The 26,817-nt window shown below is 51.6% G+C and overlaps 1 non-coding gene across 1 annotated transcript; it reads right to left on the bottom strand.

The window, feature by feature from the left end:
• Window positions 1-14,913: 14,913 nt before the first annotated feature.
• Window positions 14,914-14,986, bottom strand: TRNAQ-CUG. The gene has a single exon. It is a non-coding gene; the product is annotated as a tRNA-Gln (tRNA).
• Between the last annotated feature and the right edge of the window lie 11,831 nt (window positions 14,987-26,817).

Below are 26,817 nucleotides of genomic sequence, written 5' to 3'. Positions count from 1 at the left end.
TAAGAGAGAACTGTAATAAATGCCTTGCTGAGCAAAGATTTTGTTTTTGTTTTTTAAATCACATTTGCTAATTCCCACATAGTGATCTGTGCACCATCTTCACCGTAGTAGCTCAGCTCCCCCAGATGAGTTGCCTGCTTCTGCCTTTTCCAGCTCACCCGTCTTTGGGGTCAGTCCTGTGATCTTTTCTATTGAGCCGTAGGAGTGTATGTCATAGAACCATAGAATATCAGGGTTGGAAGGGACCTCAGGAGGTATCTAGTCCATTCCCCTGCTCAAAGCAGCACCAACCCCAACTAAATCATCCCAGCCAGGGCTTTGTCAAGCCAGGCCTTAAAAATCTCTCAGGATGGAGATTCCACCACCTCCCTAAGTAACCCATTCCAGTGCTTCATCACCACCTTAGCAAAATTAGTTTCCTAATATCCAAGCTAGATGGCTCCCACTGCAACTTGAGACCATTGCTCCTTGTTCTGTCATCTGCTCCCACTGAGAACAGCCAAACTCCATCAGCTCCAGGTGGGAGAGAGGTTTGATTCCCAACAAGCTACACTGAGGCAAAAACTACCTGTGCCTGACATCCACTAGGGCTGCACATGGCATTGGCTGCTCGAGTTAGTGATCTTGGGGTAAAAAGACAATTACAGTTGTAGAGCAGATGCAGCCCAGGTGCAGGGGTTGGCATTAGCTTCCCCCTTGACCTGACCTAAACTCCATCACTTTCCCTAGTCTAAACAAACCCTGAGCATCACGGTTATACTGTTCCCCCAGTACACAGCAATTGTTAGTCATCGAGTTCTCCTTTGGGGAACAAATTGTTTCATTCTCAGTTGCTCTGATGTTGCTTCACATTGTGCTGAAGAGCAGATATTTTTCCTACCATTTTCCTCACTTAAAATATATTGAACTATAACAAAGAGCAGGAACAGGGCAGGGATAGGGGAAAACATCATTTCACCCTCTGTAACAACAGAAGAAGACAGTGTAAGTCAGAGGGATTCCCTTATTCCCCATCACCATCCCAATCCCCCCTGTTGTTCAATTGGTTAGGTCAGTATTTTTTCTAAGGGGCTAGGAAGATTTATACCCTAGTAAATGAATTGTACATAAGAAAAGTACCCATGCATTGGGCTCCCAAAGCCGTTGTGGCCCAGGCGCTGCAGGTGGTCGCTCCTGAAGATATCTCCTTCCTAATCAGCTGCATGTTGCCTATTGTTTGGGAAATGCAATCCCTAGCTAGGTAGAGATGGGAAAAATGGAAGTGACACTTCTGTTCAGCTCACCCATGGGAGATGCTGCAAATGTGTAGAAAATGAAATCCGTGTTGAATGTGATATAGCTGCAAAAAGATACCTATGTTTAATAGAGACCTGACATTTGGTGTCTTACAGGGACTCTAAGCCGCACCTGAATTTAGTCCCTAATTTAAATCTGTGCCACCAGATTAAAGAAATAAAAGGGCATAGTTGGGGGAGTTGTGCCTCACTGTCGCTACTGATCTGTTGTGTGGTTGGTGAAGAATTCTACGCCAGAGAAGTGTCAAATTACTCCAAGGAAGGTCAAAGATTTGACAAGAGCTCAGGTAGAAATTGCAGGTACTAGTGGTTGATTTTCACCCCTGAGATGGAAGCTATGGTGACCTGTGGCCCAGGTAAACTATTTTTAGAACCCGGCTCCCTAGTTAAGTGACATTGGTCACCCTCCTGAAGGACGCCATTATTAAATTGGGAACAACTGTCTTTTACCATTTGGATCCAAAGTTAGATGAAGCACAGAGAGAAAAACAGCTGATTCCTTCACCTCTCTGCCTCCTGCTTCTTTGAAAGGTTAGAAAGTGTGAAAATAGAGCACAGGTGGTTCTAATTCCTCAGCATCTTCCTGCTGGGGTTTCCCCTCCTCATTCTCACTCACGGTCCCATCACCTGATGGGAGACAGAGAGAATGAGACATAGGTCACTCCTGCTCCTGAGAGAGAGGAAATCTATGCCATTACCTGGTTCCTAAACTGCAGCTACAGTTCCTACTCTGGGTGAATCCAAAGCCCGAGAGGTGCAGAGATCCAACCCCTTATTATCTTAGAAACTCTTTGTTCCCTTTTCTATTTTTGTCTTTCTTGTTATGAACTTGGAGACCTCCCAGCCTTTCTATTAGATTGGAGTGTAACGATGTCGCTCAGTGGGTGTCAGTGTGTGAACACCTCTGAAATCTACAACGGGAAGATGTTAGGAAGAATAGTTCCCAAATCTTAATAGCCTTAAAACCCTGCCCTATAGAATCACTGAACGAATGCTCCTCACCTGCGCAAGCAGTGGAAGGACTTGAGCGGTCAGATACGTATTGTTCAGCGAGAGCTGTTTGAACTTTTTACTAATGTCTCTCTAAGGTCTGTATGTGTTCTGGGCCGAGAGGGCGAGGAGAAGTATTAGCTACAGAATAGTGAAATCTAAGGAGAAAACTGTAATTAGCTTTGAGGTTGTGGGCTAAATGTCAGCAATGATTTGGTTTCAGCATTGAAATATTCAGCTGGGTAAATCTGGGTTGCACTGCCTGGGTCAAAATCTCTGATTGGGGTTTTGGCATCACTAAATGTGCACCTGCCTTCTTGGGTTGCTCTTTTAGGATTTATAGGGGTTGGTTTTTCTACTGTATTAATCTGATGGTTGGACTAAATTGACGACTTGATTCCAGCGCAATATCCTTGTTAACTCATTGATTTCCTGATTTGACCTGAACTTTATCACTGTGTTGTTTAACCCTTAGCTGAGTGGTGTCTATAGTCATTTAGCCTTAGTGACGTGCTGCTTTCCCCACTTATTTCTCCTTATCCCCTTTCAGTCTCTCCTCTTTCCCTTTCTTCCTCCTCCTCCTCCACCCTCTGGCAGGGAGATGTGGTCACTTCCCTGCTCCCAGGGGCGCTCACTCTCCCATAGCTGGATTGGCCCCTGTGAGCGCTAATAGGAGCGAGAGCCTGGGTGCGGGTCAGTCCCTGCAGCGGCTCTGGGACACACAGGGGCAGGAGGAGGAGCAGAGATGGGGCTAGTTCCCACCTCAGACAGTCCCTGGCCCGGTGAGTGCGGCAGCTGCAGCCTGGGTTGGGCTTGAAGGAGCCAGGAAGGGGCTGGAGCAGTGGGGGGCTGGTAGGAAGGAAGCAGGAAAAACAAGGAAAAGAGCCGTGGGGCAGCTCCTGGTGGCTGGGCTTTGTAAGGTACCAGACACTGCTGGTGCTGGCTGCTGCCTCCAGTGTGCGCTGGGAGCCGGGGCTGAGCTCCGGGCTGCTGCTGCGGTGCCAGAGGGGCTGCTCCAGGGACAGACGTTCACTGAAGCACTTTCTGTGCCCATCCGAGGTGGGGACTTTCTCCAGCTGGACCCAGTCCCAGGCTCTGCTGCCCCTGGCCAGGGGCTGCAGGCACCAGGGGCCAGAAGGACCCCAGGGGCAGCCCTGGGTGGGCAGAAGAGACTCCACACACAGGTCCCAGAAGCTGAGGGTCTCGCAGCCCCTGGGGATCTGCTCTTGGGTGGGATCTGGACAGCAATGGAGCCCCTGCCTCATGCTGCCTCAGGTGTAGTGTGAGAAACTGCTGTGTGTAGGAATTTGCTACTTAGGGTGCATTGAGCATGCTCAGTAAATCTGCTGAAGCCACTTCCCTTCACCCTGCCCTTTCTCAGAATCATTCTGCAGATTGCTATTTACAGGGTGTCATAAACGTATAGCTACAGGTAGCATTAAATACCCTGTAAAGGGTTAAAAAGCTCAGATAACCTGGTTGGCACATGACCAAAAGGACCAATAAGGGAAGAAAATACTTTCAAATCTGTGGGGGAAGGTTTTTGTTTTCATGTTCCTTTGTTCTCTCTGGGTCAGCGAGGAACCAGGGCATGGAAAATACATCTTCCCTAAGCACATGGCATAGAAAAACCTTAGAGTTCTGTCCATAGGCAGGTCCTTCCATAGCTTGCTGAGTCACAAGGTGTATCTGCCTTCTCTCAGTGGGTCGACTGTAGAGCTGATGGTCCGTAATGGGCCATCAAGCAGGCTAGGCAGAACTGACACCAACTTGTCTGGCTGGGGTGTTCCCTGGAAGCAGAGCACAAGTTTGAAATACGGGCAGCATAGAGCCAATATTCATAACATCAACTACAAAAATGATACACATCTAGAGATAGCATCATTATAATCAGCCAATCAGAACCTCTCCATAGACCTCTTACACAACAACCTTTCTACAATATTGGCTGCGAATATAGAACAGTGGTCGCAACAGTGATCTATACAGTTACAGATTATGTCAGTAATGTCACAGGAGGTGACACGGTTCTGAGGGCTGGAGAAAAATGCCTTCTAGTGAGCTATTGAAAGAGCTCAACCTGTTTAGCTTCTCAAAAGAAGATTGAAAGGTGACTTCATTGAAGTGTTGAAGTGCCTTAATGGAGAGAAAAGATTGGGTATTAAAGGGCTCTTGAATCGAGCAGAGAAAGGCCTAAGAAGACCCAATGGCTGGAAGGTGAAAAGAGACAAATTCATATTACAACTAAGGCACAAATATTCAACAGCGAGGATGATTCACCACAGGAACAAGTTACCAAGGAAAGTGGTGGATTCTCCATCTCCTGATGTCATTTCATGAAGACTAGATGCCTTTATGGAATGTGTTTGCCCCAAAAGTAGCTCTTGTGTCATACAGGAGGCCTGTGATATGCAGGGGTCAGATTAGATGCTCTAATGGTCTCTTCTGGCCATAAAGTCAACTAATTTCTGAAAAACTAAGTGTAGCATTGGGAGCAGCGTCTGATGTTTTCCTGTCTAGCCGGCTTGCTGCCTAGAACGAACGCTCCTTGAGTGGGTGATCCACAGGGAGTAGCTCAAACCTGCAAAGTGCCTGGCCAGGGGCAGGACATTAGCACAGCAAGGGAGGGGTGTGGCAGTGACATCACAAAGGCCTTTTGCAGGACCTCAGCCTATTGGTCCAAGGTGGTGGGGAGGTGGTGACCTCACAGAGAGATGCTGACATCAGCCAGGCAGGACAGGGGCGAGGGGCCAGGGAAACCTCAGAGACCCTGTGGCTTTGCTTCAGCAAGTCTCCTTCTCCAGGTCTCTCTTTGAGGACTGAGAGAGTATTCGGGTTCACGGACGTGAGCGCCAGGAGGAACCTCTTTTGAGTTTTCTCCTTCCTTTTAGTGATTTTACTAGAAAACAGATGTCCCTGTTTAGAGGGTTAGAGCCTCCTCGAGGTTTGAAACTGTTCGGTCTGATCATTCTGGTGACAGTTGAATTCATGGAAAACATGATCTTAAGGAGGCAGAATTTTATTCCACACCTGGGATCTTGTCCCTTAGAATCACTGGGGACATTAGGGTTTGTCCTTTTTGTTTCAACTTTTCCTCCATTCCCCCCCCCCCCTTTCTCTTCCTCTCTTGCTTCTTTTGTCCTTTCTCCTGTTCCCCTCCCAATACCAGGAGGTGTGTGTGTGTGTGTGTGTGTCTGTGTGTGTGTGTGTGTGTGTGTTGCGGGAGAGTGCTCGGCAGCTCTCACTGTGGGAGGTCCACCCAAAACTGTGGAGCTGCAGTAGTGCTGGGGCAGTGATCCCTGCCAGTGACCTGGGCCATCCTTTTAGCTCTCTGGTGAGACCCCTCAGCCTCCCCTCCTCAGTCTCTACCCTGATTGCCTGAACAGGGGGTTATTGACAGGGAGGAGACTCAGGTCCTTGTTGTTCTCTTTTAAGACCAAGTAAATAAGTCATAACCAGTTATATGTTTGACAAATTTTGCTGCTTCTCTGCATTAGTGGTCTCTGAGCAGTTCATGATTCTCTCTAACATTTCAGTTCTCCTCAAATACTGGCTGAATAATTACTGTGCACACTTGTTGGACTCGAGCTCATCAAAGAGCACTTTATTGAGGTCATTCAATGTATGAAATTCAAGATCCGACGGTTAATTTGAAAATCAGGGCTCTGGGGGTCCTATTCCCAGTTCAGCCATTGACTGGCTTTGTGACCTAAGACAAGTCAATTCTCCTTTCTCAGCCTGAGCGTCTCCCTCTTTCAAGTAGGGATAATAATGATCCGCTCCTACCTACCTCAACACACTCACTCTTCCCCAACACACACACACACACTGTCTCTCCACACACACAAACAGTCTCCACACTGCAGCTGAAAAGCAGCTGGCAATCTAGTAGTATGACCCAGGAACAATGGGATAGAGAAACCTGCATCACTGAAAGTGCAGCCACAAAGACACCACACACCAGCTTCCCCTAGCTGGCAAGAATCAAACCTCCACAGAAAGATCCCTATGGTATCGTAGGCCAGCTTCCAAAGGCCTCAGCCTCAACCACTTAACACAGGGGCCTTTCTACACTCTGGTTCTGTTCTAACGGAAGGATCATTTCCAATTGTTCGCTCAGACCAGCTTGCCCAGCACCCTCACTGCTGTGCATCTCTGTATGTGTGGCCATGGCTGAACAGCAAGAATCCCTGCCCATTTCCCTTCTGGCTGGAGCATGCTTAGAGTGAGTTTGTGGTTAATGATGTTGCTGTAGATTGTTGGCTTCCTGCCTTGGCAATTCAGACAGTTCCTTTTCCCAACATATCTCCAGCACATCACTTCCTGGCTGGGTCTCCTGGGCAGTGGAAAACATAAGAACATAAGAAAGGCCGTACCGGGTCAGACCAAAGGTCCATCTAGCCCAGTATCTGTCTACCGACAGTGGCCAATGCCAGGTGCCCAAGAGGGAGTGAACCTAACAGGCATTGATCAAGTGATCTTCCTCCTGCCATCCATCTCCATCCTCTGACAAACAGAAGCTAGGGACACCATTCTTACCCATCCTCGCTAATAGCCATTTATGGACTTAGCCACCATGAATTTATCCAGTTCCCTTTTAAACATTGTTATAGTCCTAGCCTTCACAACCTCCTCAGGTAAGGAGTTCCACAAGTTGACTGTGCGCTGCATGAAGAAGAACTTCCTTTTATTTGTTTTAAACCTGCTGCCTATTAATTTCATTTGGTGACCTCTAGTTCTTGTATTATGGGAATAAGTAAATAACTTTTCCTTATCCACTTTCTCAATGTCACTCATGACTTTATATACCTCTGTCATATCCCCCCTTAGTCTCCTCTTTTCCAAACTGAAGAGTCCTAGCCTCTTTAATCTTTCCTCATATGGGGCCCTCTCCAAACCCCTAATCATATTAGTTGCCCTTTTCTGAACCTTTTCTAGTGCTAGAATATCTTTTTTGAGGTGAGGAGACCACATCTGTACAGAGTATTCGAGATGTGGGCGTACCATGGATTTATATAAGGGCAATACTATATTCTCCGTCTTGTTCTCTATCCCCTTTTTAACGATTCCTAACATCCTGTTTGCTTTTTTGATCGCCTCTGCACACTACGTGGACATCTTCAGAGAACTATCCACAATGACTCCAAGATCTTTTTCCTGACGCGTTGTAGCTAAATTAGCCCCCATCATATTGTATGTATATTTGGGGTTATTTTTCCCAATGTGCATTACTTTACATTTATCCACATTAAATTTCATTTGCCATTTTGTTGCCCAATCACTTAGTTTTGTGAGAGCTTTTTGAAGTTCTTCACAATCTGCTTTGGTCTTAACTATCTTGAGTAGTTTAGTATCATCTGTAAACTTTGCCACCTCACTGTTTACCCCTTTCTCCAGATCATTTATGAATAAATTGAATAGGATTGGTCCTAGGACTGACCCTTGGGGAACACCACTAGTTACCCCTCTCCATTCTGAGAATTTACCATTAATTCCTACCCTTTGTTCCCTGTCTTTTAACCAGTTCTCAATCCATGAAAGGACCTTCCCTTTTATCCCATGACAGCTTAATTTACGTAAGAGCCTTTGGTGAGGGACCTTGTCAAAGGCTTTCAGGAAATCCAAGTACACTATGTCCACCGGATCCCCCTTGTCCACATGTTTGTTGACCCCTTCAAAGAACTCTAATAGATTAGTAACACGATTTCCCTTTACAGAAACCATGTTGACTATTGCTCAAGAGTTTATGTTTTTCTATGTGTGTGACAATTTTATTCTTTACTATTGTTTCAACTAATTTGCCCGGTACCGACGTTAGACTTACCGGTCTGTAATTGCCGGGATCACCCCTAGAGCCCTTTTTAAATATTGGCGTTACATTAGCTAACTTCCAGTCATCGGGTACCGAAGCCGATTTAAAGGACAGGTTACAAACCTTAGTTAATAGTTCCGCAACTTCACATTTGAGTTCTTTCAGAACTCTTGGGTGAATGCCATCTGGTCCCGGTGACTTGTTAATGTTGAAATCACTGAGAGCTGGTGGAACCTCAAGAGACCAAATCGCAGAGGTCACAGTGGTAGGTGACAGCAGAAGGTGACTGTGCAGGGCCATTGGCAACAGAGTGGTGGAGTGAACAGTGGCACAATGAACAGCCGTTGCCAGAGCAAACTTTGCCTTTTTGTCCCCCACCTGGAAGGTGTACTCACGTGAAAGCACCTCTGAACTCTGAGTCTCCACTGACCAAGGACAACACCAGTGAGCGGAGTGCAGTGGAGGGAAAAGTGAGGGGCACGTTAAATAAACATTTGTTTGTTGGACTATATTTTAGTCACTTTGCTCCAGAATGCTAGATTTGTGACTGGGAATGGAAACTTATATAAATATGTTTCCCAGTAGGCCAAGATTTTTAAAATGCAGTATTTGCCAAGGTTGTTATCTCACATTGTTGCTATCTTGGGAGGTCATTATGTTGGGGAGTTTCTGTACTAAACATTTTTATTATAATTAATTTTTACATAAGAATGGTCATACTGGGTCAGACCCATGGTCCATATAGCCCAGTGCCCTGTCTTACAACAGTGGTCAAGGCCAGGTGCTTCAGAGGGAATGAACAGAACAGGGAATCATCAAGTGATCCATCCCCTGTTGCCCATTCCCAGCTTCTGGCAAACAGGCTAGGGACACTCAGAGCATGGTGTTGCATCCTCTCATCCTGGCTAATAGCCACTGATGGACCTATTCTCCAGGAATTTATCTAGTTCTTTTTTTAATCCTGTTATAGTTTTGGTCTTCACATCATCCCCTGGCAAAGAGTTCCCTGGGTTGACTTTATATTGTGTGAAGAAGTACTTCCTTTTGTTTTTTTAAATCTGCTGCCTATTAATTTCATTGGGTGACTGCTAGTTCTTGTTTTATGTGAAGGATTAAATAACATTTCCTTATTCACTTTCTTCGCACCAGTCAAGATTTTATTGACCTCTATCATATCCCTCTTAGTCATCTCTTTTCTAAGCTGAAAATTCCCAATCATTTAAATCTCTCCTCCTGTTTCATACCCCTCATCATTTTAGTTGCCCATCTCTGTACCTTTTCCAATTCCAATATATATATTTTTAGGATGGGTGACCAGATCTGCACACACTATTCAGGGTGAGCACGTACCATAGATTTATATAGAGGCAATATGATATTTTCTGTCTTATTATCTATCCCTTTCATAATGATTCCCAACATTGTTTGCTTTTGTGACTGTTGCTGCACGTGGAGTGGATGTTTTCAGAGAACTATCCACAATGACTCCAAGATCTCTTCCTTGAGTGTTAACAGCTAATTCAGATGCCATCATTTTGTATGTATAGCTGAGATTGCTTTCCAATGTGCATTACTTTGCATTTATCAACATTGAATTTAATTTGCCATTTTGTTGCCCAGCCACCCAGTTTCATGGGATCCCTTTGTAGCTCTTCGCAGTCTGCCTGGGACTTAACTATCTTGAATAGTTTTGTATCATCTGTAAATTTTGCCACCTCACTGTTTACCCATTTTTCCAGATGAATATGTTGAATAGGACCCCTTGAGGGTCCCAGTACTGAGCCCTCAAGGATACCCCTTGTATCTCTCTCCATTCTGAAAACTGATAATTTATTCCTACCCTTTGTTTCCCATCTTTTAACCAGTTACTGATCCATGAGAGGATCTTCCTCTTACCCCATGATGGCTTACTTTTCAAAAGTCAATTTAAATTAAATACTTTTTTTAAATTATATATTTTTAGAAATCTAGATCTGTTATGTGTTTTGGTGTAACTTGCATTTTCCTTATGTTAAATTTCCATTATCCTAACAAAACATTTACTTTATTCACTTTCTTCACATCAGTCAAGATTTTATAGACTTTTAGCATATCTCCCCTTAGTCGTCTCTTTTCTAAGCTGAAAATTCCCAGTCATTGTGGGGGACTGTATCAAAAGCTTTGCTAAAGTCCAGAAATAGCACATCCACTGCTTTCCCCTCATCCACAGAGCCGGTTATCTCATCATAGAAGGCAATTAGGTTAGTCAGGCATGACTTGCCCTTGGTGAATCCATGCTGACTGTTCCTGATCACTTTCCCCTCCTTTAAGTGGTTCAGATTTGATTCCTTGAGGACCTGTTCCATGATTTTTCCAGGGACTGAGGTGAGACTGACTGGCCTGTAGTTACCTGGATCTTCCTTCTTCCCTTTTTTAAAGATGGGCACTACATTAGCTCTTTTCCAGTCATCCGGGACCTCCCCCAATCGTCATGATTTTTCAAAGATAATGGCCAATGGCTCTGCAATCTCATCGGCCAACTCCTTTATCACCCTCGGATGCAGTGCATCCGGCCCCATGGACTTGTGCTCGTCCAGCTTTTCTAAATAGTCCCGAACTACTTCTTTCTCCACAGAGAGCTGGTCACCTCCTCCCCATACCGTGCTGCAGAGTGCAGCTGTCTGGGAGCTGACCTTGTCTGTGAGGACAGAGGCAAAAAAAGCATTGAGTACACTAGCTTTCTCCACATCCTCTGTCACTAGGTTCCCTCCTTCATTCAGCAAGGGGCCCACACTTTCCTTGACTTTCTTCTTGTTGCTAACATACCTAAAGAATCCCTTCTTGTTACTCCTAACATCTCCGGCTAGCTGCAACTCCAAGTGTGATTTGGCCTTCCTAATTTCACTCCTGCATGCCTGAGCAATACTTTTATACTCCTCCCTGGTTATTTGTCCAATCTTCCACTTCTTGTAAGCTGTTTTTGTGTTTAAGACGAGCAAGGATTTCACTGTTAAGCCAAGCTGGTCGCCTGCCATATTTACTTTTCTTCCTACACATCGGGATGGTTTGTTCCTGCAACCTCAATAAGGTTTCTTTAAAATACAGCCAGCTTTCCTCGACTCCTTTCCCCGTCATGTTATTCTCCCAGGGGACCTTGCCCATCAGTTCCCTGAGGAGTTGAAGTCTGCTTTTCTGAAGTCCAGGGTCTCTGTTCTACTGCTCTCCTTTCTTCCTTGTGTCAGGATCCTGAACTCGACCATCTCATGGTCACTGCCTCCCTTTCTTAAAAAAGCGAAGGTTTCAGAGTAGCAGCCGTGTTAGTCTGTACTGCAAAAAGAACATAAGCTTTCGTGGGCTACATCCGATGAAGTGGACTGTAGCCCGCGAAAGCTTATGCTCAAATAAATTTGTTAGAGCATGGCTACACTTGCAAATTTGCAGCGCTGCAGCAGGGTGTGAAAACACACCCTCTCCAGCACTGCAAATTGCGGCGCTGCAAGGCGCCAGTGTGGTCAAAGCCCCAGCGCTGGGAGCGCGGCTCCCAGCGCTGTACGTTATTCCCCACAGGGAGGTGGAGTATGGACAGCGCTGGCAGAGCTCTCTCCCAGCACTGGCGCTTTGACTACACTTAGCGCTTCAAAGCGGCAGCGCTTTGAAGTGCAAGTGTAACCATAGCCTTAGTCTCTAAGGTGCCACAAGTGCTCCTGTTCTTTTTTAAAAAGCAAACAGAATGTTGGGAATCACTGACTGCCGCTGCACACTGAGAGGATGTTTTCAGAGAACTATCCACAATGACTGCAAGATCTTTCTTGAGTGTTAACAGCTAATTCAGACTCCTTCATTTTGTATGTATAGTTGAGATTGTTTTCCAATGTACATTACTTTGCATTTATCAACATTAAATTTCATCTGCCATTTTTGTTGCCCAGTCACCCAGTTTTATGAGATCCCTTTGTAATTCTTCTCAGTCTGCCTGGGACTTACCTATCTTGAATAGTTTTGTATCATCTGCAAATGTTGCCACCTCACTGTTTACCCATTTTTCCAGATCATTTATGAATATGTTGAACAGCACTGGTCCCAGTACCGACCCCTCAGGGATACCACTATTTCTCTCTCTCCATTCTGAAAACTGATAATTTATACCTACCCTTTGTTTCCCATCTTTTAACCAGTTACTGATCCATGAGAGGACTTTCCTCTTTCACCATGATGGCTTACTTTTCAAAAGTCAATTTAAATTAAATCCTTTTTAAAAAAAATTATATTTTTTTAGAAATCTAGACCTGTTATGTGTTTTGGTGTAACTTGCATTATTCTTATGTTAAATTTGCATAATCCTAACGTCCTAACGAAACATTTACTTTATTCATATCTCTTTTATATATCTCATTGGTCCTGACACCCCCCCTGTAAATTCGAACACCCCCCCTAATTTCAATTCCTGGGGAAACCACTGCCTCTGGCAGTGGTTAGACAAGCAACAGCAAGGCACTGGACTGGTCTGGAGTGAAAGTTCTGTGGGAAGGAACTGAAAAGAGTATTGGGGCTGCGGTGCAGCGCTTGCAGACACTTTCTTTGGCCTGTTTTCCTGGAAGAGTTAGCAGCGAGAGATTGTTAGTCACAGGTCAGTGGGTGGGTTTGTGCAAACTAGGAGTGTACAGGGAACTGTCTTTGAACAGAAGGAAGGAGAGAAACCGGCAAGAGGAAGGAGGCTGAAAGACTTCTCTGGCTTTGAACAGAATTCTGTGTTAATAGTTCTTGCTTTTAGCTGATCTCACTGAGGTCAGTTGGGGCGCATGGACAGACATGGGAGTGACTCAGCCAGGTCATTCCCATCTTCTGCCAAGCAACCAGGAGATGACAATGGCTAGCAGTTGTACTGTACTGTTTGCTACCAGCCTAAGATGTAAAAACTAGATGAATCAAAACAAGAAATTGACCTGTTTTGTTTTGTGAAATCAACAGCCTGCTAAACCCAGGGTTTTGAGTTCAATCCTTGAGAGGGCCATTCTGTGTGACAAAGTTGTTTGTGTTTCTCCTTGATGCAAAGCCACCCCTTTGTTGATTTTAATTTCCTGTAAGCCATGCCATCAGTCGCCCCTCCCTCCATCAGAGCAATGGCAGACAATTGTTTCACGCCTTTTCTCAGTGCAGAACCAGAATCTGCAAAAGCGAAAACAGGCAAGGAGGTGACAGCAGTGCGGTGACAAGAGTGATGAGGACATAGACATGGTCATAGACTTCTCACAGAGTACAGGCCGGGCAATGTGCCCTGGCAATGTGCACATCATGCTGATGAGCTCTGCATGAGCTCTGCATGGTCAACTGTGCTGATCAGCACGCCACACTGGCCAAACAGGAAATGAAATTAAAAGTTTGCGACCCTTTTCCTGTCTACCTGGACAGTGCATCTGAGTTGAAAACGCTGTCCAGAGTGGTCACAATGGAGCACTCTGGGATAGCTCCTGGAGGCCAATACCATCGAATTGCGTCCACACTACCCTAAATTTGACCCAGCAAGGCTGATTTCAGTGCTAATCCCCTCGTCGGAGGTGGAGTAAAGAAATCGATTTAAAGAGCCCTTTAAGTTGAAAAAAAGGGCTTTGTCGTGTGCATAGGTCTAGGGTTAAATGGCGGTAACGCTGCTAAATTCGACCTAAAGTCATAGTGTAGACAAGGCCTCAGAGGAATTTTATAGCTACTGGCTGGGTGTCCAAAAAAGGGAGCTACCCACCTACCCTTTCATTGATCACACTTGGTAACTACTAAGCAGAAGCACAGAATCTAGATGGATTTGCTGCGTCTCCTGCAGGCCTTCCTAATGGCACAGCAGGGCTGCTCTTGGCTCTGCACAAGGTTGTTTTGTTTAGCAGTGACTGTGAAGGGACTTCCAGCTATTTGGCTGTGGGAACTCTGGTATTAAGTGGACACCCTGTCTTAACTGTGTATGGCTGTATTGCTTGTAGATTTCTATATTCTGTACTGATGTTACCAAATGGAGTATTTTGTAGCGGTCTGCTATAATTTAACTTATACAAACTATGAATATGCTCCCTCAGACTTAACCACCCGCCTTTCACACACTCCCTGCTTCTCACTCTCTGGGCTGGGAACAAGCCACCGGCATGTGCGTCCATTGGATTATTTTTATTTAATTACTTCTCATTGTTAAATTATTTATGTTTTTTAAATTTCATTGCAGTGCATTTTCTTCCTGCCACTGTCACCTGGCAGCTAAGGGATGTGAGATTCTCCTCCATTGCGTTTCTGCCCACGGAAAAAGAAGAGACCCCACACTTCAGTACCTTTGGAAATAAAAGCAACCTGGAAACAAACCAGCTGTCTCCTCAGTGTGCAGTTTGTGTCTCTTTTGGTGCAGTTGATGTGTGTGCAGCATGTGTGGTGGACAGGGGCACTGTGTGCTCACATGGGAATTCACCATCCTTGGTGCAGCATTTGACTTGTTCTGGGAGTGAACATAGCACTTGTGGAGTTTCAGGCACAGGCTGCATGACCCCCTCCATTTATCTTTGGTGCAGATACAGCCCAGGCAGCACTAGTGCAACCTCCTCTCCTGCTGCCCTCCACCATCATCTGCACAGCCCACCTGTCAGGGCAGAGGGAAATGTTGCTCCATGGATCCTGGTTCTCAGATGGGACTACCCTGGGATGGGGAGGTGTGGTTGCATCCATTAGGTCACCAGACTGAGCCTTCTAATATCCCTTGGTGATTGTTCCCAAGATCCAGGACTTTGTGCTCAAACATCTCCCAGCTTCCTTGTTTAATATAAAGGCCAAGGTTTCCTTGCAATATACAGGAAGAAAGTAGATTTTCACCCCAGATGGGACTTGAACCCACAATCTCTGGCTTCAGAAGCCAATGCCTTATCCATTAGGCCACTGGGGCCCTGATGGACAGCTACTGAAGAGATGGAAATTCCCTCTCATAAATGCACATTCCTCGCATTTGCTTCAACACCAAATAGCCCCTTTATGTGCCTTACAGAAATGTCTGCATCCCCTGGCAGCGAGGCAACTGGGCAGGTTGCTGACACAATTACAACACAGAATACAAAGTGTACAGTGCTGACTATATATAGTTTTATTACAAATATTTACACTGTAAAATATAAAGTACTATAGTGCAATCTCTTTATCATTAAAGTGCAACTTGCATATGTAGATTTTTTTTTGTTGCATAAGTGCACTCAAAAGAAAACAATGTAAAACTTTAGAGTCCAGTCAGTCCTACTTCGGGTTCAGCCAATCGCTGAGACAAACAAGTTTGTTTACATTTACTGGAGATAATGCTGCCCGTGTCTTATATACGTCACCTAAAAGTGAGAACAGGCTCTCTCATGGCACTTTTGTAGCCAGCGTTGCAAGGTATTAACGTGCCAGATATGCTAACATCCATATGCCTTCATACTTCAACCACCATTCCAGAGGACATGCTTCCATGCTGATAATGCTCGTTAAAAAATAACGTGTTAATTTGTGACTGAAGACCTTGATGAAGAACTGTATGTCTCCTGCTCCATGGTTCTATCCGCATTCTGCCATATATTTCATTTTATGGCAGTCTTGGGTGATGCCCCAGCACATGTTGTTCACTTTAAGAACACTTTCACTGCAAATTTGACAAAACGCAAAGAAGGTATAACGTGAGATTTCTAGAGACAGCTACAGCGCTCGAGCCAAAGTTTAAGAATCTGAAGAGCCTTCCAAAATCCAAGAGGGACGAGGTGTGAAACGTTGTCAGAAGTCCTCAAAGAGCAACACTCTGATGCAGACACTACAGAACCTGAACCACTAGACAGGAAAATCAATCTTCGGTTGGTGGCATCGTTATCGAGCAGTACCTGTCATCAGCATGGAAGCATGCCCCTGGCCTCTGATTGCTAGCAGCTCGGAGAGGAGAACAGGGGCTGGACCTCTCCATGGCCGCCTGGTCTGCTCACTCCCTCTGAAGCCCATAGCCAGGGCCAGCCTTTGGGGTGGGTGCCACCAGGGAATTGCCCAGGGGTACCATGGTCAAGGGCGGTGCTGTACGGTAGCAGAGAGGTGTGTGCTGCTGGTGTAAAGTCAGAAACTGCTCCCGGCTGGCAGGGGAGTGCTGCTTGGGGTGGTGCCCAGATTTCTCCCTGCTCCCTCCCGGCACAGGAGCATGGGGGAGGAGGAAGAGAAGGGGAGATAGCGGTGATGAGCGGATACTGCTCCCCCAATGTTCCTCCGTGCCCCCTCTCACAGCCCCTAGCGATGTGCGGAGGAGCAGTGTTCAGGGCGGCGGGGAGCGAGCAGCAATGCCAGCTACTCTGTGCATCCAGGTCAGTTTCCCCAAGTGGGCACAGGAGGGTGCAGGGTTAGGGAAAAGGGGGCACAGTGCAGGGATTACGGGTGCGGGAGGAGGCAGGGGTTAGGGGAACTGGAGGGCACAGGGTTAGGGGTGCAGAGCTTCAGGGTTGGGTGCCAGAGGGGAGCAGGGATTAGGGGACAGTAGCACAGACCCCACCTACTCCTCCTGCTTTCTCCTGACACCAGCACCACCCTTCCCAGCATCGCCTCATGGCAGCATCTGCTTCGGACTCGCACCAGAAACGGGAAGTCTGGGCCCTGCCTGTCAGCGGCTGTCAGGAAATGGAAGCAGGAGACACGACCACTCCCATGGTGCTGTGGGGCCTGTCCTGGCTGGTGGGAGATGGAGGCAGTGGATACTACCACTCCCATGGTGCCATAGGGTTTTCAGGTGGGGTGCCTCCCCCCCCGGGTTGGGCTCCAGGGGAGGTTTGGCATCTTAAGAGACTGGGGGGGGGGTTGCTTGGAGGAGGTTTGAGGACCAACAGCGAAGGGAAGTTGGACACTGGCCAGAATACCAGGGAGACAAGGCAGGTGAGGTGATACCTGTTACTGGACCAGCTTTGGAGCCACACAGGGTCTTCTTCATGCAGGGAAAGGTGCTCAGAGCATCACAGTTCAATAGAAGGTGGAACGCTCTGCCCTGAACACCAGACATTCCCCTGCTTCCTGGAACGGGGGGGCCTGTCCCCACTGTCCTGTAAACAGCCCCACCATGTACCCCAGAGGTGGCTGCATCTTAGCACCAAGACACCAGTGGTCACTGCTCCAGAGGAGATGGTACATACAGGCCACTGCCCTACGTGGCCCCACACGTTACTGCCCCAAGAGATGAGGTACACACAGGCTACTACTCAAACTGGGCACCTGGGGTCACTGCAGCAATGGTTGTGGGGGATACATGCAGGGCACTGCCGCACATGGCCACCAGGGGCCACTGCTGCAATGGTGGTGGTTTGGGGCAGGGGGGATGATAAACAGGCCACTGACTGAAGTGGCCACTACCACAATGGTGTGGGGAGAGAGGAGGAGATATCAATAGGGCACTGCCACACCAGGGCACCACAGGAGGTCACTGCTCCAATTAGTAGAGATACACATCGGGTAGTGCCCCAACTGGGGCCCTACCCCAGAGAGAGGGGCTGGGGAGAGAAGAGGAAATCAAAGGCCACTGCCTCAGCTTAGCCACCAGGGGTCACTACCTAAATAGGGGACAAACACACAGGGCACTGCCCCACCTGACCAACAGGGTCACTGCCCCAATTGGGGATATACAGAGGGTATTGCCCCACAGAGATGCCAGGGATCAGTGCCTGCCATACCTGGCTCAGGGGTAGAAGGGATAGGGTGACCAGATGTCCCAATTTTATAGGGACAGTCCCAATATTTGGGGCTTTTTCTTATGTAGGTGCCTATTACCCTCCACCCCATCCCGATTCTTCACACTTTCTATCTGGTCACCCTGGGGGGCAGGGGCAGGGAGAGAGGGGGCTACACACAGGGCACTGCCATACTTGGCCACCAGTGCACATCCCTAGTGGGAGTGACACACACCAGGAGCAGGGCTCACTGCCACAAAGGGGTTGGAAGATACTGAGGGCACTGCCTGACACGGCGACCCAGGCACCCTGCCACCTTGGGGGAGGTGAAAAACACACCTCAGGCACTGATTCCTCTGGCTACCAGTGGTCACTGGCCCAAGGCAGGGGTTGGGGGGACTAAATACACAGGGGACTGCCCCACTGGGACAACACGAGTCACCGAGATGAGAGTGGGCTATGCAGAGGGCACTGCCCCAATGGCTCATATACATACAGGGCGCTGCCTCACCTACCCACCAGCGCTCACAGGCACAATGGCAATGGTGGGGTCACATAGGCAACTGCCCTCAGTGGCCAGCAGGGGGCGCTGCAGCAATGCTAGGGGGGATACATGCCAGGCATTGCTGCCCCTCACCACCAGGAGTCACTGCTCCTACAAGGAGGCCCCCTACAGGACACTCTCGTGCCTGGCCAGCAGGGGTCACTATCACTGGGGAGGGCTATGGGAAGCAGAGAAAGAGCAACTAACTGCAGTGGGAACCTCGTCATCTACCGGGGAGAAAGAACGGACTCCGCTAGGACATCGCACCAACTCCGGCCAGGCTGGATACCAGCAATTCGGGGCTGGAGCAGCTCCAGCTAGAGGCTGGGCGGAGGCAGGTGACCTCGGTCTCTGTGCTGAGCAGGATGCGTTGGCAGCGAGGAGGGACAGGGAACCCCCCAGCCAGGGTCTTGCTGCCCAAGGAGGGAGATCTGTGGCAGTTTTGGAGTAGCTGGTTCAGCAGCCGTGAGCCGCATGCTTGTCCCGCCTGAGCTCTCCAGGAGCACATAACACACAGGTGTACACTGGATGTAGGCACCAGTGTAACGACAGGGCCAGACTCTGCTGAGTGCTGCCTGCGAGAGACAGGGGCAGAGTCAGACGGGCAGATGGGGGCAGGAGATGACAGGGCCAGCGGCCATGAGCTGAACCCATCACAAGTCCAGCCTGTGACGTCACCATCCGTCCCTGCAGCTCTCCATCTGTCCGCTGTCCGTCCAACTCTCAACCCCCATCCGTCCCCAATGTATGCCACACACCCCCCTTCACCCATCTGCCTCACACACTCATCTATTTCCTCATGCATCCTGCTGTCCCTCTGATTGTCCCTGCAGTGCCCAGCACAAGGAGGCATAGTGGACCCTGAGTGAGGCTTTTGGGTGATGCAGTAATGGAGCTAGCGGGTGATAAGGAGGGTTCTGGGAATCTCTAATCCCAGCCCCACTTCTCCTGTGCCCAAAGCCATGACCACGAGCCCACCCCTCTCAGTCTCAGACCCCACAGCCCCAAAGACATGACTGGCCACTCATGCTGTGACCCAGTTACACCAATGAGGTCTCCCCGAAGATAGAGGATTGGAAGAGCAACCCCCTTATCCTGGCAGGCAGGACACATCCTTTCCAATATGGCAGAGACCTTGCCCGGGGGCAGATGGATCCAGCTGAGCCCATAGGAGACTGGGGGAGGGGGAGCAGAGGAAGAGGATGCAGGCAACTGAACATGACAGGTGTCCATGAAAGGGGAGAGAGTTTGAGTGTAAGTTGGCCAACATAGAGAAACCTCAGAGGAAGAAAGAAACTCAGAACAGGGAGTCACCCTCATGGATCCAACTTTCTGCTAGGGAGCACACACCACTCCTGGCCAGAGATGATCAGCCCTCGCAAATGGCAACATCATCTCCCTTGAAGCCACAGCTAGTCTGGAAACCCACACCCAGGTAACGGGAAGTCCCTGCCTGGAGCCAGGAGGACTGTGACCAGAGCCCTTCCCAAACCAGATACATATCTCACCGACAGAGACAGCTACTCTGATCCCAGCTGGGCAGGTCTTGCCTGGCATCAACAGGATTCACGCAGTCACTGCTCTCGCTCACTTTCCATCTCACCTCAGGGCTGGACTCCGTCCCCGCGATTTATTTTCTCTTGGTATGAAACACAACACAAAAGAAAAAGCAACGGTGGCGAGGCTCCTCTTCTCACTACTCCCACACCCCAGGGCTCCGGCTTCAACCCTCCTCCCATTCTGCCATCACAGCTACAATTAGAAATCTGCAGCCTGGGCTCACACCTGGTTGTCTCCCCAATCCTTGGCGCTGTCCAGCACGTCTCCCTCCACAGAAGTCACCTGGCCTCGTCTTAGACTCCATCTTCATATTGCTCTTCTCCTTCCCAGAGCTCCTGCTCTGCCCCTCAGGCCTGTCTGTGCTCAGCTCTGCAGGCAGAGGAAGGGGCACGATGGGAACACACGCCCCATTCCAGACACCCCGCAGCATCCACCGGGCTGCAAACCACGTCACCTGTGGCCAAAACCACCCCCACCCCGAGGGAGCAAACAGCCTTGGTGAGCCCAGCACACACAAGGCAGGAAAAGAGTCACACCCACCCCCAGCCCAGCCCAAGGGGGAGCTTCCCCCACTTCCCGGCCACAGGCCCACGGGGCTCCTGGATGGGCAGTGGGGCCCCTGAAGAACTAGCTCAGCGTGTGATGAGTGACTGGGGGGTATGTGGGGCAGGGCCGCCCGGGGGGGGCAGGAGGGGCAGTTTGCCCCAGGCCCCACAGGGGCCCCCACTGGAGTTTTTGGGGCCCCTGGAGCAGGGTCCTTCACTCTCCCCGGGGGGCCTGGAAAACCCTTGCGGGGCCGGGCCCAGGAGCTTCCTCCGCTCCGGGGCGGAAGGACCCCCCCCCCCCCGCTGGCGAGTTACCGCCGCAGCGGCACCCGCCGCCGAAGTGCCCCCGGGGACCGAATTCCCGCCTCTGCCCCGAGCCCCCCCCCGCCCGGATCCCACGGATCCCAACGGCCGCAGCGCCAAGGGAGCCTCGGGCGAGGAACCGGGCCTCCCCGCGCGCCGAGTCTCTGTCCCGCTCTCTCCGCCAATCAGGGAGCGGGGCGCGGCGAAGGACGAGTTACGGCCCCTCCTGCAATAGAGGCGCGTGAGAGAGACAGAGAACTACGCTTCCCAGAGTGCACCGGGAGGCGCGTTGTCCGAGCAACCGGCGCACTTCCGCTCTGAGACGAGCCAGGAACTACAACTCCCAGCCTGCCCGGGGCACCTCCGTCCTCTCGAGCCCAGGGAAGGGCGGGTCCCTGGGTCAACCTGACACCTCCTCACAACTCCTCAGCCCCGCCCCCAGAGCCCCGCCCCCTCCGGCTCCTGACGCGAACTCGCGTGTCCCGGGTCTCGCCCGGCCCTGCCCCCGCCTGCGTCTCCCTTGGCCTCCGGTCTCCCCACCCGGGGCTGTTGGATGGAGCCATATGGAAATATGGGAGCCAGGACTCCTGGGTTCTCCCCAGCTCTGGGAGGGGGTAGAGTGGGGAGGGCAGGGCTGGGAGCCAGGACTCCTGGGTTCTCCCCAGCTCTGGGAGGGGGCAGAGTGGGGAGGGGCAGGCCTGGGAGCCAGGACTCCTGGGTTCTCCCCCAGCTCTGGGAGGGGGGCAGAGTGGGGGAGGGGCAGGGCTGGGAGCCAGGACTCCTGGGTTCTCCCCCAGCTCGGGGAGGGGGGTAGAGTGGGGGAGGGGCAGGGCTGGGCGCCCGGACTCCTGGGTTCTCCCCAGCTCTGGGAGGGGGCTGAGTGGGGAGGGGCAGGGCTGGGAGCCAGGACTCCTGGGTTCTCCCCAGCTCTGGGAGGGGTAGAGTGGGGAGGGGCAGGGCTGGGAGCCAGGACTCCTGGGTTCTCCCCAGCTCTGGGAGGGGGTAGAGTGGGGAGGGGCAGGGCTGGGAGCCAGGACTCCTGGGTTCTCCCCAGCTCTGGGAGGGGGTGGAGTGGGGAGGGCAGGGGGGGGAGCCAGGACTCCTGGGTTCTCCCCCAGCTCGGGGAGGGGCAGGGCTGGGAGCCAGGACTCCTGGGTTCTCCCCCAGCTCTGGGAGGGGGGCAGAGTGGGGGAGGGGCAGGGCTGGGAGCCAGGACTCCTGGGTTCTCCCCCAGCTCCGGAAGGGGGGTAGAGTGGGGGAGGGGCGGGGCTGGGTGCCAGGACTCCGGGGTTCTCCCCCCGCTCCGGGAGGGGGGCTGAGTGGGGAGGGGCAGGGCTGGGAGCCCGGACTCCTGGGTTCTCCCCCAGCTCTGGGAGGGGGGTGGGGGTAGAGTGGGGGAGGGGCAGGGCTGGGAGCCAGGACTCCTGGGTTCTCCCCCAGCTCTAGGAGGGGGGCGAGGGGGGTAGAGTGGGGGAGGGGCTGGGGTGCCTGCTGCCCTCGCAGCGAACAGCAGAGCGCCCCCTGCAGCTTGCCGCCCCAACCACGTGCTTGGTGTGCTGGTGCCTGGAGCTGCCCCTGGTTCCAGCCCCTCTGCCCAGGCAGCTCCCCCAGCCTGACACACACACACACACACACAGAGCCCCTGTACCCGCCCCACCCCAGGGCTCCTCATCCCAGAGGGGAGCCCCCCGGCTGAGTGGGGAATCAGACCCCCCCGAAATTACCCTGGGACCAGCTTGATCTTCCTCCGCCCTGCCCTGCTCTGCATGTATTCAGAGTGAGTCAGTTTCCCTGTCCTGCCATGTGTCTCTTCTCCTCCCCAGTTCCTTCCAAACCGCCCCATTGCCCCTGCACCCCGGGCTGGGTCTCTGCCAACCCTCCTGCCCCCAATATCTCCCTGCCCCTACAGGTCTATAGGGCTGGATCCCTCCCTCCCCCCTTCTCCCCTCATTTCCTGCCTCTGGGGGTCTATGGAGATGGGTGTCTCCTCTGCCATCTCCTCCCCTGCCCCCAATATCCCTCTGGGGCTCTCTGGGGCTGGGGCTCTCTCCCTGCCCCTGTGCTCTCCCCTGCACACGATGTCCTGGGAGTGACTCAGTTTCCCTGGACCAACATTTCACACACCCCACCCCCACCCGACATGTCTCCCTCCACCCCACCCCCTTCCTCCTGCACCCCAGGCTGGGTCTCTGCCAATCTCCCTTCTCCCCTCCTGACCCCAAGATCTCCTGCCCCTACAGGTCTATGGGTTGGGTCTCTCCCTTCCCCCGCCCCCCATCCCTCCCCCCAATATCTCCCTGCCCCAGGCCGTCTATGGGGCTGGGTCTCTCCCTGAAGCCCCGCCCCCAGCGCGGGGCTCATGGACAATCCCCGCCCGGCGGCTGTGACGTGCTCACTCCCTGCAGACAACTCAGTCCCTGGAGACTAAAAGGACAGAAGGTGTCAGGTGTCCATGGGCGGGGCTATGCAGATGAGCAGTGTCTGGCGGCAGGACGGAGAGCAGCGAGATGAACGGAAGGAGACCGGTGGAGAGAATTCTCTCCGTGTGGACAGAATCCGGTGTGGGGAGTTCGTGCTGTGGGTGCCTGCACCGGAGTCACTTCGGGGCAGTGTTTGCCACTGAGCTGCATATTGACCAAAGGTGTGTGAATGGAGTGTGGTGCCTGGCGGGGAGCAGCTCATGGTGAAAAAGAAAGCAGTGGGAGCAGCAGATCCTGTCCTAGCAGTGGTTTGTGCGGTTTCTTTGCAACCATGAGTGGGATTGTTGTGGGTGCAACTAGACCCCACCTTCTCTGATGGGGTGGGGCTTCTACTGTCTGCCTGGGGGGGGGTCCATGATGTCACAGCCCATGGGGGGGGGTTGAATCATGTTTCTGAAGTGGGAGAGCAACTTCCCCTGTTCCCACTCATTCTCCACTAGGGGGCTGGGATCTCTAGGGAGGGGAGCCCAGGAAAAAACAGTCTCCCCTATGGAACCAGGAGTCCTGTCTCCCAGTCCTCCTGCTCTAGACCCCCTCCACTCCCAGAGCCAGGGATAGAACCCAGGGTCCTGGTGCCCAGCCCCTCCCTGCTCTGACCACTCGACCCACTCCCCTCCCAGGGTGGTGCAGGGGTCACTGGGTCTGTGTCTCAGCTCTGCTAAGGGCCTTGACTGATTTTCTCAAAGTGCTTCCTTCTGTATCCAGCATATCTGCCCCCGCCCAGTCGCTGCCCACCCCATGTGGGGGCACCAGCAGTGTGCCGGGTCGAGATGGGAAATTGTCCAAGCTGGCCCAGGAGAGACATGTGTGTCCCTGCTGGTGGGGCTGAGCCCGCTGTGTGTGTGTGTGTTGGCTTTGCAGGATTTTGTATCCTGCAGCAAGTGACACACACATTGATGCCTAAAGGGACTCACACAGTCCCAAGAACACTCACACACAACACACCCAGAGGGCATGCTAGCTCCATCCCCAAAGAGAGAAACAATCACACCCCCAGCCATGCTCACAATCACACACACACTGGAATATTCACAATTGTGCTCAGAGACACAACCGCACACAGTTCACTCCACTGCTCCCAACACAAGGACCTCCTGCCCCATACAGCATGTGCCAAGGCCTGTGGAACTCACTGCCACTGGACAGCTACCAATGAGAATGGACCTTTCCAGGAGACCAATAGACATAGCCGTGGCGACAGAGGGCTGGGCTTCCAGGGCCTGACCCTGGCTGAGACTGGTTCTGACCATAGGGGTCTATCCAGCCGGGGCAGCGTGACCCACACACAAACCCACCAGAAGCGCCTTTCTTAGCAGGTCTCCCAGGCCATCCCCCACCCTGCCCCGGGCTGGGTAACAAAGGGGCAGTATGAGACTCTGGGCCATGTGTGAGGAAGTGGGACTGGTCTTACTGGGGTCTGTGAAGCTTCAGTGTCCCCAGTGCAGTTCTTAAGTATCTAGCAAAGCAAAGGCCAGTGCAAGAATGCTTGACACTCTGTCTCCTAGCAACTGATGGCCTGGGCCCCTCCCCTGCAAAGGTGCAATTGAAGGTGTTGGAGACAAAGGGGTCAGGTGACCTCCTGGCCCAGGAAAGAAGCTGAGCAGAGAGGAGGGGCTGGAGGGGGTTGGGCAGACTGGAGCTGGCTGGGAAAGAAGGAAGCACAGACAGGGCTCTGATCCCCAATGGGGGCTATAGGGCTCCTGGGGCCCCAAGATGGACCTAACAGGGGGGATCCTGTTATCTGTGCCTGCAAGACCTGTGTTGGACTGTGTTCCTGTCGTCTAAATAAACCTTCTGCTTTACTGGCTGGCTGAGAGTCACTGTGATCGCAGGAAGCTGGGGGTGCAGGACCCTGACTCCCCCACACTCCGTGACACCATGTCGCAACTCGGCCCCAGCCCCCCACTCACACACGCTGGTGACTTGGGTAACTGCCGAGGGATTGCACAAGAGAGAGTCAGAGCCAGGGAGAGAACCCAGGAGTCCTGGCTACCCCCGACACACACTCTAACCACTGGACCCCACTCTGCTCCCAGGGCTGGAGATAGAACCCAGGAATTCTGACCACCAAACCCCCCCCCCCCGCTCTGACCACCAGACCTCACACTCCCCTTTTAGATTTTAGTCTCGCTGCCTCTTCTATCCACCCACCCCACCTGTCCATCCCTTTGCTGCAGGTTTTTGGGGTGTCACCCCTGCTCTGCATTCCCCCAGTGCAGCCCAAGGCTTTTCCTCCCCTCAACCACACATCCTCACCCCTCTCGTGCTGGATCATCTGCTTGGCCCCCTGCCCCCTCTCGGGATGCACTGTGCGGCTGGGGATTGTGCAACGGCCCAGCACCAGGCAACACAGAACGGACACCACGTGCCCTGCCCCACCTCATGTGAGCTGCTCTCCAGGTGCATCGGAGCCCGGTGCCCCACATCTTGGCACTCCTGCCCCACAGGGGGTGAGCTGCAGCCCCACCACACTCCGCAGAGGGGAGAAGGGTCAGGCCAGCCAGCCCTTGTAAGATGGAAATCACCACCAGGGTGAATGGTATGGGGGCTGTGACATACAGAGAAACGGTTGTTGCGCCGGCAGAGGGCAGCAGAGCATGCACACACACACAATTGCAAACATACACAAACACATGCATGAATCCAGACACACACACGCACAGAATTGCTAATATACACAAACATCCGCACAAATCCAGCCAACATCAACACAACTGCTAACAGATGCAAACACATGCACAAATCCAGCCACATGAACACACAGACTTGCACAGCCACAAACACCCCCTCCCCACACACAAAACCCCATGCAGAAATCAATCAATCAATCAATACACACACGCACAATCCCCATTCTATGCACACACCTTGGGTCAGTGTGACACTGAATACTTCAATTGGATGGGGGGCCCAGCACCATGGCTATTCCCTGCCCCCCAGGGCTTGCAGGGGTGGATTGGGGGCACAGGGGGCACGATCCATTGCCAGACAAGGGGTGGGGGGGGTAGAGATGGGGATGGAACCATGGCACCACCCAGTTCCTGGCACAGGCTCCTTCCAGGATTTGCATTTCTTGGTAGTTTTCACCCCATCACCACTTCCTGCCCAGCCCCCTCCTGCTGTGCAAGACGGTGCTGGGGACGGGAAGAACCCAGGAGTCCTGGCTCCCAGCCTCACCTGTGCTAAGGTACGAGACTCTACTCTAACCCCAGTGCTGGGACTGGACCCTAGGAGTCCTGACACCCATCTTCCTTTCCTCTAACCACTAGACTCCACTCCTGCCCTTTTGGGGAGCCAGGACTCCTGGGTTCTGTCTCCAACTCTGGGAGCAGAGTGGGGTCTAGTGGTTAGAGCAGGAGGAGCCAGGACTCCTGGGTTCTACTCTCAGTGCTACTGTGTGACACTGGGCCTCTGTTTCTCCTCCCACTTTTTGGGTGTGGAGCCTGTAAACTCTCTGGGGCATGGCCTGTCTCTCGCTGTGTCTGGGCAGCGCCTGGCCCAACGGGGCCTGATCTCAGCTGGGGCAGGGACTGTCTCTGTGTCTGTGCAGCCCCCGGCACAACAGGGGCCTTGATTCTGCCCCGGTCTCTGTAGGTGCTGCTGTTGTACAGATAAGTAGTCGTGATACTAAA

Source organism: Mauremys reevesii, linkage group 17 (assembly GCF_016161935.1).
Source record: "Mauremys reevesii isolate NIE-2019 linkage group 17, ASM1616193v1, whole genome shotgun sequence".
NCBI lineage: Eukaryota > Metazoa > Chordata > Testudines > Geoemydidae > Mauremys > Mauremys reevesii.
Note: the sequence above shows the minus strand (reverse complement) of the source record. Positions and strands in the feature narration are given on the sequence as shown.